The sequence below is a fragment of the Diadema antillarum genome, unplaced genomic scaffold, assembly GCF_040938485.1.
Source record: "Diadema antillarum isolate AM-2024a unplaced genomic scaffold, OU_Dant_1.0 scf00000035, whole genome shotgun sequence".
Classification (NCBI taxonomy): domain Eukaryota; kingdom Metazoa; phylum Echinodermata; class Echinoidea; order Diadematoida; family Diadematidae; genus Diadema; species Diadema antillarum.
Window position 1 is genome coordinate 4,651,428 of NW_027270924.1, and position 17,673 is coordinate 4,669,100.

At 39.0% G+C, this 17,673-nt stretch overlaps 1 long non-coding RNA gene across 1 annotated transcript; it reads left to right on the top strand.

Moving 5' to 3' along the window:
* Positions 1 to 10,238: 10,238 nt before the first annotated feature.
* On the top strand, positions 10,239 to 17,139 carry LOC139744050 (uncharacterized). Its single transcript, XR_011711802.1, has 3 exons — positions 10,239 to 10,354; positions 15,682 to 15,858; positions 16,919 to 17,139. It is a non-coding gene; the product is annotated as an uncharacterized lncRNA (long non-coding RNA).
* The last annotated feature ends 534 nt before the right edge of the window (positions 17,140 to 17,673 follow it).

A 17,673-nucleotide genomic window follows, 5' to 3' on the forward strand; every position in this document is an offset into this window, starting at 1 on the left:
CTCGTTCTTCAGCAAAATCGTGTCGGAGGAGGCCGCAGACGGAAGTCAACCTGCAATAAACCTCAAATAAAGTAATTTAACTAAAAGGTATTTGTAGTATTCCAGTATTAGAGTGTAATGAAGTGCTGCAAGTAAAATAATCTGAGGTTTTCCTACAAGTCGAAATATCTCAACAAGACGTGTCAATCTCTCGTTCTACAGTAAATTTGTGTCAGAGGAGGAAGACGGAAGTAAACTTGCAATGCAGTTCAATAATCTAAGTTCTACAAAACATTCAGTGGTGGTTTTGGTAGCATAATATACCATGGAAAGTAAAACAGTAAAATATTCCTACAAGAAGAGACATCCCAACAGGACGTCTTACAGTGCATGTGCCGGTAAGTTGTAACTGTGATGTAATATTGAGAACATCATGCATGAACATACGACCTGTTAAACTTGTAAAAGATGGAGTTATCAACACCTTATGCTAATCACATATTCCTAGGTTCTGGAATTCAAAGAGCATTACGAAGATTTAATAGAGGAAGTGCAGTAAAATTATTTTGAAATGGACTCGTCAGACTCCAACCGTCAAAAAAACAAACAAACAAAAAACACGGCAATTTACCCAAGCAGTGAAAACAAGAACAGCAAAAAGTGAGATCCTCTATCGATATAGCTTTACAGGGAATATCCATGAACACGTAATTGGATTTAGCCTGTTGCTTCATGTTGCCACATGTTCTTAACTTCATCACCAGCTTCCATTCCTTTGCCAGGAATGGTTTTTGACCTGTTAAAGTGGATTGTCTTTTACAAATTAATATGTATTATTACATTAGAATATCAAGTAATACGTGCATTGAAGATATGCCCCTCATGGCAAATATTGAAATAAAAGAAATGAAATAAAAATTGAAAAAAAATGATATCATTCATCACTGATAGTAATATGGAAGCTTGAATTTAAAGAGCAGACTTCCTTTGGTTGAAAGCAAGTGAATTTTGTTACTCTTTCTAATGGGTTCCTGTTGAATAGGTGAGTTTGTTGATGTTTCTTTGTTTGTTTGTTTCTTTCTTTATTTCGACTGACCTCTACGAAGTCATTGTTTATTTCTACTTCTATCTTCCGTGTAGATACCAGTCTCCTATCTTCAGTTACAGGGCAGTATATTTTCAAACAAAAGAGCTATTGAAAAACAATCGTCCTGGTTTTGTTTGGTTTGGTTTGGTTTTGTTTGGTTAAAAGCCATTTTGTAGTTCGACTTTGCGCATGAGCAAAAAAAAAAAAAAAAAAAAAAGTCATTTTATAACAGGCATTGCATCTGTGATGCCATGATTGCTCATGTAAACCTTAACAGTTCGTGCTAGCACATCCACCTGATAGCAGCAAATTGTTCATTAAAGCCCAGCATTTGGCAATAATAGTAGAAATAGTTTGCTCTGCATACAGTGCACACTATGAAATGATGCTTCCCTGATTGTTGATCGAGAGGCGGCTTCTCTGGTAACCAGTCTGGTCTATGCACATTTATTCTTTGTTTGAACATGAATTCCATAAATTGCTACGTCGGGCAACCGTATGCCTCATAACGCTTTGAAACAAAAATTACATGCCTCAACCAAATGAGCAAAAAGAAAGGTCATTTTCGGAAAGGTTCACGTGAGCTAATTACGAAAGTGCTGATACATGTACCCACAACAACTAAGATAAGCCCCAGTGCCGAATCTGATAAGCCACACTGATGAACTCCCTCAACGACCAGTTCTTCAGCAAAATCGTGTCTGAGGAGGGCAGACGGAAGTCAACCTGCAATCATGCAGTCCAGTATTACGTCTAAGGTCTCTAACTTTCACCGGTAGTATTGGTAGTATAACAAAAATCAAAGTAGAATATAATGGAGCATGGGAAGAAAAGAAGCTGAGATTTCTCTACAAGTCGAGATATCTCAACAGAGCGTATATACCACTCGTTCTACAGTAAAATCGCGTCAGAGGAGGCAGACGGAAGTCAACCTGCAATACAGTTCAATGATTTTTAGGGTCTTAAAGAACTTTCACAGGACATCGTACTATTAGAAGTATAACAGTATAGAAGTAAAATGTAATGGAGCATTAAAAGAAAAGATCCTGAGGTTTTTCTACAAGTCGAGATATCTCAACAGAGCGTATTTACCATTAGTTCTACAGTAAAATCGTGTCGGAGGAGGCAGACGGAAGTCAACCTAAAATACAGTTCAGTAAGTTTAGGGCCTTGAAGAACTTTCACAGGTGGTATTGGTAATACTGTATGTCCACTGAAAGTAAACGAATCTGAGATATTCCTACAAGTAGAGACATCTCAACAAGACGTCACAGTGCATGTGCCTGCTATAGTTGTAACTGTGGTAGAATATTGAGAACATCAGAACATAGTATTATACTAGTTTCTAAAAGATGGAGTTATCAACACCTCAATGATTATCACATATTCTTAGTGTCTGCTATATTCACAGATCATTACGAACTGTTAATAGAGGAAGTGCAGTGAAATAATTTCAAAACGGACTCGCAGGACCTCAAACGTCAACAAAAAACCGGAAATATGCCCAAGCAGTCAAAACAAGAACAGCAAAAAGTGAGATCATATAATTATCCATATAGCTTGACAGGAAATATCCATGAACAAATAACTGGATACATCATGATGCTATATAATACTCAGACCAGTATTTCCAATGCGCAATGCCGTGATTCCCATTTATATACATTGTAGTTCATTGATCAGTCTAAATTTGATATCTCAATTGTGAAAATTCGTCCATTCTCATGATTTAAACAATAAACACATGCTATCTTTGTCCGTTTCTCACTTATCATTATAACGGAAGTTCTTGGTACATCCTTGAATTCGTCTCTACGCCGTAGCAAATCTGTCATATTTTCTGTTTTTATTTATCTGAAGGTTTTTTTTTTTTTCAGCAATTCGATAACAATAGACATTGGTGTTCAAATATGCTTCAGAAGGGATTTGCAAAGACTCGTATATCTACGTAAATAGAATTTTAAACTCTAAAAGCTTGAACACAAGAAATCTGATTTTCACAGCATTCAAACCCAACTGAAGTAAAACAAGGAAATCAAGACATGTGTTTTGATCATGGGAAGCGAGAGACCAGCCTTCCAGCCCACCGCACGTTGCGCGGACGGATCTGGATCACGGAAGTTGTCTTTTCTCCATTTACAACTATACCAGACCGGGTGACGAATGATGTTTATAATCAAGTATTTCTTGAAATGTACAACACTCTCTCCTTCACATTCTCCAGGAGTGATATCAATTGTGAGTAGAGGCGAGTACAGAAGACTAACGAATGCTGAATTTTATCTTCCTCAAACATCTGGTATTTGCTATGCGAAATATTCATTCCTCTTTTAGAAGTCAACTAAATTAAGAAGAATTACTTTGTATCGATATCTTATACTGATTATAAGTTATTCATTTCTTTGTTTTCATTCGTCAGTTTATTGATATTTTATATCTATTTGTATTTTTGAATGCAATGTACTTAAGTTTTAATAGTATGTACTCACTATAGTATAGTTAATTATTTTCATTTTTATTTCATCCAGCAGGGTTCTCATGTTATCCAAGACTCACATCAGAATGATCGGCAACGGAGTGTTGGTTCAGGTCGGGATTCTTCTCATGAATATTTACCATAACGGTAAGGAGTATAAAAAACGTTAAATAGTCTGTTTATTATTTTGCACCATGGCATTATCCATTTTCGTGCAATTTATATACACTGACATGAATTTTACATTGCAGGCAGCTACAACGTGTGAAGCGGCGAAGAGATATGTGGGAAGTCGTGATGCAAATGGAATGTTATAAAATGTTATGAAAGACTGAAAATGACCATGTTTGGGTAAATTTTCATCTATTAATGTTGTGTATCATCAGGAGTCTGTATTTACCATTCCTTTCTTATCAAATTACTCAATGCAATTGCTCACTTCACTTATACATGTGTACTTTGTATTTAGGATAATGTAGAACCTAAAGTGTGCATACGAGTCTTTTGTATCTGTGTTAAATTCATTAAGTCATGACTCATTATATCAATCCCCTTATAGATTTTCTTTTTGTTCTTTCAGTTGCAATGACAGTGAACCTCGAGGTACCCTTGACTCTCCGGGCTGGCCTTGAAGTCACAGCAGTGTGCTCAGGAAATGACATCCACGGCTCGGCTGCTCTGACCTGGTATTTGAACGGCGTCCAAATCACAGACGGCTTCACCACTACCAGCGAAATCATCCGAAGCGATGATTGGTGTACCTTCTTTGGGTTAGACTGACCGGTAAAAATTGTGAAAATGAATTTGAAGTACTTATGAGTTTGTGACGGACATAATCTGAATGCATGTGATTATTGGATATTATATTTAGCCTTGAAAATGTGACCGAATGGTTCATTAAATTGAAATTACTTACGTTAAAAGACAGACGATTTCTGCCATATTCATGTAAGGCTTATAATAAGGATTTTTGTCCCTGATAAAACGAGTATAGTTTCCAGGTCTGAAATGATCTCTGTACAAGCGAAAAAAATTCCTACTTTACAACAGCAGGATAGAATGTGTGACACATGTCGAGAAGCTTTATACAAATCATTTAGAAGACAATAAGGTCTTAGCACAGGGAGATATGCTTGGTGAAATGGAAATTTATCACACAGAATGTCGAAACGGAAAACAATGGAGTTGAGAAATCGGATGTCAACTTTTACCCACAAGTGCTGAAAATCAGGAAGGGTAGGATTTCAACACCATGTGAGATAAGTATTCTACTAAAATTATAGAGAAGGCACGGTGTTTGATCCCTTCATTTATCTTAACCGGGTTAAAATAACTCCTGAGGTAGGGTTTTCTGTCGATTACTAACTTTTTAACACCTAGAGGCAGTGTGTGCTGTGTGACGAATGAAATTCATAACATAACGTCCACTCTATACTGGATGCGGCGATAAGTGTGGAAACACATGTCCTGGTTATGCGGGTGAGTACCGGACGCAGGGGCGGATCCAAGAATTCTGTAAAGGGGGGGGGGGGGGGGGCAAATGATATTTCTGGTGCCACTTCCGGGTTTCATTTCATTTTTTTTTTCTATTCATTTCTTTTATTCTTAACGAAAAAATAAAGGGGGGGGGGGGCGTGCGCCAGTTGCGCCCCCTCTGGATCCGCCACTGGGACGGGTGCACGCCACTTGATAATTTGACTACGTTCCAAAATACACAGTGGAACAGGCACATTGTATTATAAATACGGTACACTAAGCTTTGTGCGCGTATATCAAAGCAAAATGAGTATGATGAGAGGCGGTACCAATGGATAGGCCTATAGTTATTACGTGAGTATATACAGCTGACACACAATCACGGCTGGATTCAACTTTTAAAAGCAAATCTTGTTTCGCCTTATACTTCACTTTGCTTTGTCTTTCCCTACTTCTTATAGCCCGTTCATGGTAATGACTTTCCTCATCAAAAAGCCAAAGTACCAATGTCCTGTTAATCCCTGTTCAATGCCAAATACATGATGAAGTTTTTACCTCCTTTCCCACTGTGGCCAGGCCCTATTGGTATAGGGCAGAAAGCAAATACTTGTTTTCCTGAAAAAAAAAAATGGGCATGAAATCGTTTATTTGTATAGCAAGATATAGCAAGTATAGCAAGAACTGAATGAAGCTCGGTGTACCCACTTGACAGCTGCTTGATCTCCGGTCATGATTACTTCTTGTCATGGCCAAAATACGGTATTTTTGAGAATGCTTGAAAATATGGATTACAATAATAGTGATTTATTTTGTTTCGTTTGTATGAGAGCCATGAATATCCCTTACGCCCTTATACATTATGATCATAATTTGAATATCATTCCTGTGTTTTGGAACTACGCGGTCGTCCTCCAAAACAACTGCATTAATTACAATAAAATTTAATTAACAACGCCTCTATAATAGGAATTTTCTTGTTAGTTTTGTACGTTTTCATCATAATTTCATGTATTCACGTAAATTACATGTCAAGATGCCAACAGTTATATTAAGACAATTTGTGGTTATCAACAATACCATAAACCTTCAGACTTGAGATTTCGGCAATGTATTGCAGCCTGTCACAAATAACTAAGTATAGTGCACCGTTTTCACCTTGTGCCGCCAGCACCGCCGTGGCTCCGGCGCGCCGGAGCCACGTTTTCAAAAGTGTGTGTATGTGCGGGGGTGGGGGAGGGCACATCGGGGTTTCATGAGGTAACAAAAAAGAACACAAGAAAAAAAATACGTGTGCAGAAAAGTAAAGGGGGGGGGGGGCTGCTGGCTCATGACAGGGGTAGCAAAAGGTATTAACTTCAAGATTCTTCTTCTTTCATGTCTATCGTATACATTGTAAAAAAAATTTCCACTGCCTATCTTAAAAACATTCTTCTTTACCAATCACCACGAAATCTTCGTTCATAGAACTCACAAAGATTAAAGCTTCACCTCGAATTAATTAGTTGAGGGGATTGTGCTTTCTCATACATGGGCCAAAAACTTTGGAACAGCCTTCCAATATCTTTTCGACCAGCACCTTCTATTGATGCTTTCAAAAAGAACCTCAAGACCTATGATTTGTGTATTTACATTGACAAAGAATGTTTACTTGTATATAGGCACCTATGAGTATAGTTTCTTTGTTTATTGTTCTTATATCTTCTGTGATACTCTGTTGTAACGTGATACATTTTTTTTTTTTTTTTGTAGGACCTATACTCTGTTCCATAGAGCCAAGAGCATCGTTTTGGGGTAGAAATTATGTATTATAAGAGTCTCTCTATAAGGCCTATAATAAGAACGGCCCAAGTTCAAATTTGGCTGCAGATCGTTTTGTCATGAAAATCATGCACCTGCAACAAAGTATAGCCCGTATTGTTAATGTAGATAATCATTCAAAGTTTAATTTTTAATTTGTTGGAGTGACATTCTCATTATTGAAATACAACAGAAATATAAGATGTAATCTGTCCTTTAAAAAAATATATTTCTCAATGTTCTTTCTTGTAAATAATGACAGTCTTAAAACTTTAATTGTCATGATAGGGGAATGTGGGGGGGGGGGGGGGGGGCGGCACGGTGTGCATGCTGTGCATTGATCAAACTATAGAGGGCTCAATCTACATCACTAGTATAATCATCCATTTCATAAATTCGGCATCACTTGCTGTTTGTTCATGGCTGGATGGTGAGTCGAACCTATGTTAAAGTGATTACTAGTATTTGAAGCTGCATTTCATTGCTTTTAAATGACAATTAAGATAGGATTACTAGTGCATGTTCATTAATTCTTATAATGCTTACACTAATCAATCTTTATTCTTAGTGTAACATTTCAGTTGGCTTGCATTTGCCGGCTCCTGGCAGCTGCTAATGTCTGCGGGATTGCATCGCATTCCACTATCACAAAATACTAAGGTGTGAAATCACGCGCATAGTGTGTGCATGTTGCATAGTTTTGTGTGCGTAGTGTATGTGTGTTGGCTGAAAGCTTCGGCGAAAGAAATTCGGTTGGATAAACTTGTATCTACACCAAAGTTGATGACAAGTTTGGAGAAAGTGTAAGGTTACGACAGCCCGTGAATGTGTCAACTATTATTGGGATTAAAGGTTGCTGGAAATGCTATCGTGATCATGAGGGTAAGGTGTGATTAACATGTAGAGTTAAGGCCAATGTAAGAGGTAGAAACTAGGAGTAGAATGACCTAGCATTGATGATATCAGACTTAAACGTTACAGTTAAACTAACATTTATAGACGTAGACCTACACTAGGCCTACTACTATAGACCATACCGTTTGCTGTTCCAGTTTGTGTGCCTGTTAAGAGACGCAAGACATTGTAAAATTCTTAAGTTTCAAGTCGCTTTGATTTGGTCTAAATCAATTTAAAAATATTAAAATCATTTCTTGTACTGTAGTGCTGTGATAGCTGCTAGTATACTGATAGTTTGATTATCATAAATAGTATTTTGATTAGCAGTACGGCATAGGCCTAATACCGGTTAGGTTAATCCTTCTTCCATAAGGTTTACTTTGTAAACAGCTTCTTCTTCTTCTCCTTCTTCTTCTTCTTCTTTTTCTTCTCGAGTCCTTTCTCTCCCCTTCTTCTTGGAAAGTACAGTCCACCATCAGGTGAACATGTAAAATAAGCCTATTGGTGTTCTATTGGCAGGTGTGGTGGATGTAACTAGTGACTTTAAAAACAGTTTTACATCGTATTCGTACTTTGTGCAGCTAAAAACAATGCTCTTCTATCAATGAAACAGGATGTTGTACATCTGCTTGAAGAGGTTTACAGAGGTGGTGGTGACTAGTTGCTCAGACAGAGTGTTTCCATAACCTGATAGCATCTGGGAAGAAGGATCTTTGGTAGACAAGAGTCCGTACAAAATTTATCTGGAAAATGCCTGGAGTGTCCACGGAGTGATGTTGGTACTCGGCATTCTAGGAATGTTTGATGTTTGATGTTTTGATGCCCATACTCTGGTCGATTACACGGTGTATCGTCAGCATCTTGCTCTGTGTCCTGCGTTCCTGTAGAAGTTGCCATTTGAGTTTGCTATAGCAGATAAGACTGTAAGAGATTATGAATTTGATTTGTTATTATGGTGTATTTATTCTCATTTCATGAGTTAGAGATGTTGGAATATTGAACGTTAACATTATGGCACTTTGGCAAGTGTTGAACAGACTTCTCTAACTAGTAGTTTGTGTAAGAGGCGTCGTTTGGTTGTCTCAGAAATGTTTGTAATTGGTTTGGTTTGTGATGTCGTTATTGTGCTGATCTGGTGAGATGTCACTACTAAACATCGACCTAAGACCCACGGGTTACTCACAACACCAACCCTCAGATTTGTGTCCGTGAATATGAAGATATTCACAAACGAATGAATACGATAAGCCTGCAAAAACAGACAAGCACAACATCGTATATGTGTGTATTTGAAGGGATTTGTTTCTTGGTTTCTAATGTTATGTGCATTTGCAGTTAAGTTTTTTATTACGAATATTTATTAACTGCGCCATCCCATAGGAAAGAAATCAGCCTGCCGCATACTGCTGCGGATGCCTTGCCGCAGATCTGCCGCAGACAGGCATCATTTTCACATGCAAATTACTCGTAGCTGCTGCCGCAGACTCTTCCAGGCCACTGAGGGAGACTGGAGAGTCTGCGGCAGATCTATGCGGCAGACTGTTAATGATGAATATTCATATAAGTACGATTTCAGGAAGAGCTTGTGGTAGATCTGCGGCAAGATTTCTACAGGTATGCAGTATTAAGTATTAAAGCGGCATTAGGCTGGGGCAAGTCAGCGGCAAGTCTGCAGCAGACGCCTATTAAATATGTATATAGATCTAGTAAATGACCTAACCTACATCGGCAAGTATGCACGAATTAGCTAGGGCTGCTGCAAGTAAGCGGCAGGTATGCAGCAGTCTAATGCTTAGACTCAGCTATAGTTCTACATACAATTGCAATGCATCACATGATTTGTATACCCACAAAAAATTGTTATGTTTTATGGCACGGTTACTAAAATATATGTGGCAGATCTGCGGCAGATCTGCAGCAGGCTGATTCATAAGTACAATTTCAGGAAGAGGTTATGGCAGATCTGCGGCAAGATTTCTACACATGCAGGTATGCAGTATGCGAGAAGTCTGCCGCAAGTTCCTCTCTGTGGCAGCCTTCCCGCAGATCTGCCACAGACTGTCAGTGTTCCTGCCGCATACTAACAGTTAGTATGCGGCAGGTCTGCAGCAAAGCTTGGTTCTGCCGCATACCCCCGCTGCAGACTAAAAAGTATGCTGCAGACCTGCGGCAAGTCTGCCGGAGATCTGCGGCAGACTTTTCTTTTTCTTATGGGATGTGTTGATTAATCTGCCTAACGTACAATATAATATTAGCTTGCAATTCATGTGATTTTGATAAATGTCATTTATCTATCTATTTATCTTTTTATCTCATGTTTATTACAGTGAGGCTGGTTGGTGGATCAACCCAAAATGAAGGCCGAGTTGAGATATCGTGTAACGGGCAGTGGGGCACGGTGTGTGACGGTGACTGGGATATGAGAGACGCGCACGTGGTGTGCAGAGAACTCGGCTACTCATCGGCCTCAGCTAGTTATAGGTCATCGCACTTTGGGCAGGGATCTGGACCAATCTGGGTTAACTGGGCTTACTGTGATGGAACGGAAAACTCTCTGGTTCATTGCCTTCGTAATCCATGGGGGTGTCATGTGATTGACTGTAGTCACAGATCAGACGCCGGAGTGAGGTGTGAAGGAGACCGTAAGTTTGATTCATTTATTCACGCATTTCATAATGTACTGAGAGTCACTTTTTTGACGGACATAACGCTGCAAGTGACGAACACCACAGTCACTTTTTTGACGGACAACACGTTGAAAGTGACGCACACCTCGGTCACTTTTTTGACGGACATCCTCGGTACATTTGACGCACCCCCGTAAATACTGAAACGATTTTTGCATACGTTTTATTCAAGCAATTTCATTTTCTTTTGGTTCGTACACATAATTTGTAAAAGTTTCGGCAAGTTTCCCTTACCATGTAAGCACCGTATTGTCATTCACCGTACATCACGCTGCTGCTACGATATTCTGTGCAGTAGTTCTGTGCATGCAATCCATACATGGCAATCACATGTGTGCAGAATGCGCTGTGTGTGCGCGGCCATTGCTAGTGCGGTGGATGCATACTGCTGCAGCGCAGGTAGGTACACACCACGCCGCGCCACGGCATTCATATTCCCGCTCGAGTACTGCGTAACTACAGCCTAGTCGCGGTACGTAGAGATTCGCACAGCTAACAGCGTCGCGCGCGCGTCTGGCCAGCTGGTGTCGGGCAAATTCAGTGTTGCCAGATGGTGATTTCGGTAACCAAAAAGGGTGAAATTTGGTGATTTTTGAAGTTGTTTGGTGACAGAATTTTAGCCTGGTAACCAAATCAAAATTTGGTGATTTTTGGTTATTTTTTGGTGGTTATGAGACAAATGAAAAATAATCACACTAATTCAAACGAAAGTGCATTTTGCCCAAAGTTTTCCCCTTATTTCCTTAGAATCATAACATGTGCCCTTTTTTTTGTCACTCAACACACACAAACACTCATATATCCCAACACATCGTAAACATTTTGCATTTAGTCTGTGTGACAACGGCGCGCCGTAAATTGCACCGAGACTCGCGCAGAGTGTTTGATAAAGGTTTATTGACATAATTTTGTCTTGAATTTAAGCCTTACCTACGCTTTTCCAAATTTGGTAATTTTTTATGGCTTTTGGTGATTTTTCACATACCTTTTGGTGATTTTGCTCTGTTGGGACCTGGCAACGGGTCGGGCTATCCCGCGAGCAGAAAATGGCATGCGGCAAGCAGTTCTTCTGCTGCCGTTTCGACAGGAAAGATTGAACTAAGTTGTTGCGTCGCTGAACAGTCCCTGGTTTGAGATTGAGTATGCATGATTTCATGGGTTTGTTGGAGGGAAAATGTAAGGAGAAAGGGTGGCTTTTAAATTCTTTGCTTGCCAGATTCTGGCAAGCATTTTTTCCTCTTATTCCAAAACGCTTCCCGACTTTGATTTTCACTTGCCGCGGGAAAGCGCTCACTGTAACTTCACTCGCGGTACGTGTATCCAGCGTGCAAAAATGCGTGTTATTTTCCATAGCCAAGTGACGTACCATGACGCACCCCTCGGTCAAAATTTTGACCGACAATGATGGGATTTTGACGCACCCCTCGGTCAAAAATTTGACGGACAAAGCTGGTAAAATGACGAACACCTGGGTCACAAATTTGACGGACCAAACGAGTAACTCAGGCCAAGTTACAGAAATAGAAATAATAATAAAATAAAAATCTAAGATGAAATGATTAAAGAAAAGGGTTTAAAATTGAATTAAAGTAGTTTGTTGTTCGAGTTTTGTTTCTTTCTTTATCTCTCTCCCTCTCTCTCTCTCTCTCTCCCTCTCTCTCTCTCTCTTTGCCACTAGCACTTCACACAGTGTTGTACGTCAAAATCAATGCACAATCTAGCGGGAAGGCACAGTGCGTGTGTAGGGTTGATAGTTTTGCATCGCCAAGCAAATTTCAAATATGCACAAACTCTCCCTAAATATTTTACAACCAAAAGTCCCTACACCTGAGTCTACAAAGTCTGGTAAAAGTTGAATATTTGCTATTAAGTTGAACACTTTTAGACTCATTTAGAAATGGCTGTACTCTGCTCCCGTGTACGTGTACACTACCATACCGCGGCCAACTGTTTGAGTGCAGCGCAAAGTTTAAATTCAAACCATCGAGTGATTTCGAAATGGGTAAAAGGGTCTTAACCGGTTTTTAAATATTCAACTTCTTTTTGTGTTTGTGTGTGTGTGTGTGTGTGCGTGTGTGTGTTTATCTTTATGGGTTTTTTTCAGTGTTTTAACAAAAATAAACAAGGCAGTCCAGTGTAAACAGCTATGTACACGCGTGTGGCCGGCTGACCGGCTGGATACAACCAGCTAGCTACACGATCGACCAGCGAGCCGGCGCGGCGCCCCATCGGAGCGCGGCGGCCAGCGCTATGTTCCCAATGGGTACCGGTATGTAACATAACAAGCGAGCGCTACTGAACGTAGGTCCTATGTACGTGGATTCTTTCTGAGTGGCCCGGTGACCAGGGGCCACCAAAAATGAAAGTCGAGCCACGAAATTTCGAAAAAGGGCAAATTTGATGGCCCATTTTTTGTTCTTTTTGTTGAAAAGTGTCATTTATTTATCTTTAGATGTTGCAACTCATGTACCTGTCAATGAATATCAATACTTAGTCTTCACCATTCAGCAGTTAAATTTTAGGATGGATGACAAGGACTGAAAGAGTGCCAGAGATCGAGTGTTGCGAGTTTGTTGAGGTTTATTTACACTACCGCTATGAAGTACATTTATGAGTAGATATGTCCAGCTCCTAATTCTTTCTATGATAGAACTTGGATATTTGACTCATTATAAAACAAAGATTTCTAATGCTTTTATTGTTTTTTTTTTCGGAGCAACAAATTTTTCTCTCGGGCCACCAAAAATTAGAAAATAAAAAAAAAATGTAGATTTTGATGGCCCCGTCGGGCCACCAAAAAAAAAAAAGAAAAAAAAAAGAAGAAGTTAGTGTTGAGCCCTGTTTTACCTGTGTAATGAGAAATAAAGAAAGTTATTTAACACGAAGCTAGGTGTCTAATCTTAATTTTTTTTTAATGTTTTAACTGTCATGATAAAGTACTTGGGGTATGGAGTTACCGGTAAGGGTTTCATAACAGTTTTCCTCCCTGAATTAATTCAAATTTATTATGCATTGTAGCACACCAAATTCTCCCTAATTCAGAAATTTGCATATTTCCTCTCAGAATAATTCGGAATCTTTTTTTTGGGGGGGGGGGGGGGATAGGGATCAGCTTGTTTTCCTAATTTCTTTCTTAACTAAAAAAAAAAAAAAAAAATAGAAAGGTTTTCACAATACCACTTGAGAAAAAAATCCAGACCTTAGGAAGACAAATCTTATTAGGAAGGTTTTCAGAATATCATCCGCCTGGAAGGCCTACATGACATTTGGTGTGTGACCATACCGTCCTCCCGAAAGAGGCAGACCACTCTGTCCCTTGGATAGGACATAAAATGGAGGTCCCTTGTGTGAGAGAGTCACAACTCATCCACGTAAAAGATCCCACTTCATTCATTCATCGCAAAGAGCAGGGTGCGTAGCCCAGAGAAGTGGTCCCGGCTTCCATCCAACTGGACCCAATGGGAGACCAGGAGCCCATTGCATAACAGTTACAATTTATGCTAACTTTACCATCCAATGGTAACTACCATGGCAACAATAGTCAATAGCCAATCAAAATCAAGAATTCCATGGAAGTTGCCATTGGATGGCAAAGTTACCATAAACTGTTACGCAACGGGCCCCAGCTATTGCAGCTGAATATGGGCTATCCAGCCATCTCCTCAGATGGAAATGAAACAAACAAACAAACAAACAAAACAAAAATAATTTGAAACCAAGTCAGCCTGGCTCATACGAGTGTGTGAAGACAACTCGTCCATGCAAGGTAGGGCCTACAGTGGCTGGGAGTGTTGTTCACCAAGTCGAACTTGATTTGGAATTAACCAAATTAAAGTATGCCACTGGTTTCCCTGTTCAATTTCTTGAGCCCAATCACCACCTGCTTGCGTTTATCGTTATTTTTCTTTTGTTACAGAATTATTTAGTTGTTACTTATTTCATCTTGTATTTTAATGGCTACATGAAAAACGTCTCCAAAATTTTCATCTTGCATTAAAAAGTTGAGCAACATTGATCACAGCACACACAGCATACCATAGATTTTAGTCAATCTTGACTTTTAAGTTCACCTTAAATTCTTTGTGAAACACCCCAAGGTTTGTAGATCCTTCTTGCCCAGAGCCAGTAGAGGCAGGTTGCAAACAGGGATCAGCAGCACAGATTTTAGACGTTTTCATCAGTGTTGTAGAAAAAAAAAATGCGAATGGTTTTGACGTAATGAAATGCCCCCGTTAACAAAAAATCTTTCTTTTAATACTTTAGGCCTTAAATTCATTTAGCCGAAATGACAAACATATGGAAATATTAGAATACACTTAGAATGTTTTTAGAATGCAATGTGAATGCTCCGTGATGTGTGTCAAGAATGCCGGCGAAATGGTCTCCGATAACGCATAAGATGGTGATTTTCACCTGCCAGTCTAGTGTCAACCCGATCATCCTTGGACCATGTTGCTTTGCTACAGATTACTGTCCTCCAGCAAGACCTTTTTGAAAGAGAGTCTCTAGGCCAGGTACCCGCTGGGCAATTACCCCAGACCCTTCCCGTGACCCTAATCCTGCTCCTAATTCTGAACCTTATCCTAACCCTAACCCAAACTCTAACTCCAAACCTAACCCTAACTGTAATCTTTACTCTAACCAGTTACCTTTTCGCTAACCAATGTTGTATTTAATTGGGGGTAATTGTATGAACATTGGAACATTTGAGATATTTCGGCAGAATTTGAGGTGCAACACCGTTCCCATTCTCCCTCAAATGAGGTCAGAATTTTTCAAATGCTGTTTGAATGCCGTAGGAATATTTAGAATGCCGTAAAAATAGTTACAATGTAATCAGAGTCCGATCAAAATACCCTTCGAATGCAGATCGATATTTCTCCACTTCGAATGCTCCTCGAATGTTATTAAGCATGGGCAAAACGTTCGGGCTGGCCACAAGAAAGGACCTAAATGATTGGATTGCACTCAGAATGTCGTCCGAATTTCGAATATGCAGGAATGCAGTTAGAATTTTCATTCCAATGGCGTTCCAGCTCATTCCGCCTCTAGTATGACGGAGGTATTGATTATGATCATTCCATAAGAGACATCTTCGTTCATCATTGAAGCAAGGAAGAACTTTATGTGAACTTTAGGGTCCTATGTGATGATCGATCGCGCCATAGCAATCGCATATGTCTACAATGGTTTACTTATAATGTGGTACAAGATAAATGTTTTGATGATATTCAAACTAATTCCAATTCATTGGCTTCTATATGCTGTTGTTTCTCATGTAGGAAGCGATAATTCTGTCAGCGAGTCTGTTACTTCGGGTTTTGACTACCGTATCAATCGTTTTACATATTACAACGTTAGTAGCGAGCTGACGTTCACTCCGACCGCAGCTGACAATGGGGGCGTACTTCAGTGTCATCTGATCGGCAGTGAACGGTCTCAAACCTTGGTAGTTCAGCGTGAGTACAGTTTCGTTTAATATCTGATCTATCTGCACCTGCGTGCAGTCAAAAATTAACGCCTTCACCTTTAACATAGAAAGTTCTCTCAAAATATTGTTAAAGGCTGTGCTGGTTGCCAGGCATACGATTATTACGACACGACATATTTTTTTCAGACAAGATAATTAAAGGGATGGTTTAGTTTTGGTTGAGACCTAATTTCAAGTTTCTAAAATTTTTTGGTGAGATAATGAGAAACCTTTTAAAATTTAATATGAAAGAGCATGTAATTCTATGAGAAATTCGACGTTCATTTGATGAAAATTCGTTTTGAAATGGCTGAGGTTCTATATCAGAAAAAAAAGGGCGACTCTAATAAAGTGTGGGACCCACACGTTGTTACCATCGCTTTGTTTTACTTTGTTTTTGGATGTTTCAGTCATTCCAAACCCGATTTTAATCAAATAAACTTTGAATTCCTCTTAAAATGGAATGCTCTGTACTATTATCATAGGTGTTTTCTTGGTATCTCGCAGAAAGTTAAAAGCCCAATTCTCATCTCCACCAATACTGTACTATCCCTTTAATAATGCTTATGATGCAATTAATAAGGATCCTTGATTCACATGGCAAGGTATTCAAAAAAAAAAGAAGAAGAAGAAAAGGCACACGTGGTTATTTTCATAAAGTAGAAAATAAAGCAGTTTTGATGTGAGAGTCGAGCTCGCAGCAAATTAGTGCAAGACACTCGAAGCGCCAAGATAATGGTTGTTCGTGAGCTGATATGGAAGCTTTGTTGATTTGGAATGGTACATACATACTTAATATACATCTCTTTTTGTTCATTTCCATGATGAGCAAGATTTTACTTAATGCTTTTGAAGTTATATCAACACTTGCCAATGAAAATAAAAAGATGATAGCACGATTAACTTTGAAAAACAATTAATATTGATTCCTACTTTTTGATCATACATAATGTACTGTATTCTATTAACATTTTTGAAAAAATGTATAATTATTATCAGCAGAATGTGTTCTATCATCCGTCTACCTTTAACTCTCGTCTTCTCGACAGACCCTCCAGCAGACAATATCATCTTGATCAAGATCGCTGACAACGAGAACGGACAAGAAACTAATGGCCTCAGGATCACGTGTCACGTCGACCCACGTGACCAACCATATCCACCAGTGGGAATATACAAGATTGCATTGAATGGCGTCATTGAGTCAGCTTTGAGCTCCCCTTCATTGATCCTTGAGTCCACTCCCAGTGAATGCGTTGAAATCTCCTGCACCGGTATCAACGACATTGGGAGGACGAACTCTACAAAGACTTACTGTCCAAGAAGCGACGGTAAGATGATAAAACTTTTCATATCATTGCTATACCAAAGCGCTTTTGATCAGTATAAGGCAAATCAATTTCAGTTCATATACTTATTTGTTTTTCTTTTTTATTTCTAGTTGCAAATATGTTCACGTGAACAAACACGATACTGCCGTAGTAGAGTAGGATTTGTTTGTTTGTTTTTGTTTTTGTTTAACAAAATAGTAAAGTTTTAGTGTTAACATTCATTTTTAAATGAGTTTTAAAGCGTTAATTAGGTGTTTTGTCTTGTTTTGTTTTTTGATAGACAACGCAAATTTTACAATCTTATTTGTCGAGATTGCGCAATGTCATCCAAACTCAACAGTGTCTGGTTAAAAATCTTTATGTGATTACCGAGGATTGGATGGGGATGTTTCTCATAAGGAATACTATCGTTGATTTCTTGACAAAAGCAAACAAACAAAACAACAATATAATTAGCAACATTACATATTATT